Consider the following 548-nt stretch of genomic DNA (forward strand, 5'->3'; position numbering starts at 1 on the left):
TTTGAATTGGTAACAAAGTCTAAACATTATATATATTAATAGCATAGCATGCAATAAATACCCATAGAGATTGCATATTTAAATATTTAAATCAGGCTAAGGCTATTTATCTCACAGTTATGATTTCTTCATGGTGAAAACTTTCCAGGCCTTTTGTTTTTGAGCTTTTGAGTTCTACCGTTACTGACAGTCACTGCTCTGTGCAAAGGCATGCGGAATTTGCTTCTCTCTGACTGTAGCTCAGTCCCTCCTGATCAGCCTTTCCCATCCCCCACTCTCTATCCCCCAGCTCTGGTGACCACCATTCTGTTTTGTTTGTTTGTTTGTGTTTTTGAAATATGGAACGCTTCACTAATGTGCGTGTCATCTTTGCGCAGGGGCTAGGCTAATCTTCTCTGTATCGTTCCAATTTTAGTATATGTGCTGCCAAAGCGAGCACGGTGACCACCATTCTATGGCTTTACTTTTTTTTTTTTTGGTTTTTCGAGACAGGGTTTCTCTGTATAGCCCTGGCTGTCCTGGAACTCACTTTGTAGACCAGGCTGGCC

General features: G+C 41.2%; 1 non-coding gene across 1 annotated transcript; it reads right to left on the minus strand.

Annotated features, from left to right (window-relative positions):
- Positions 1–332: 332 nt before the first annotated feature.
- LOC115031696 lies at positions 333–439 on the minus strand. Its single transcript, XR_003837356.1, has one exon. It is a non-coding gene; the product is annotated as a U6 spliceosomal RNA (small nuclear RNA).
- Positions 440–548: the final 109 nt, after the last annotated feature.

This window comes from Mus caroli, chromosome 7 (genome assembly GCF_900094665.2).
Source record: "Mus caroli chromosome 7, CAROLI_EIJ_v1.1, whole genome shotgun sequence".
In the NCBI taxonomy this organism is placed as follows: Eukaryota; Metazoa; Chordata; class Mammalia; order Rodentia; family Muridae; genus Mus; species Mus caroli.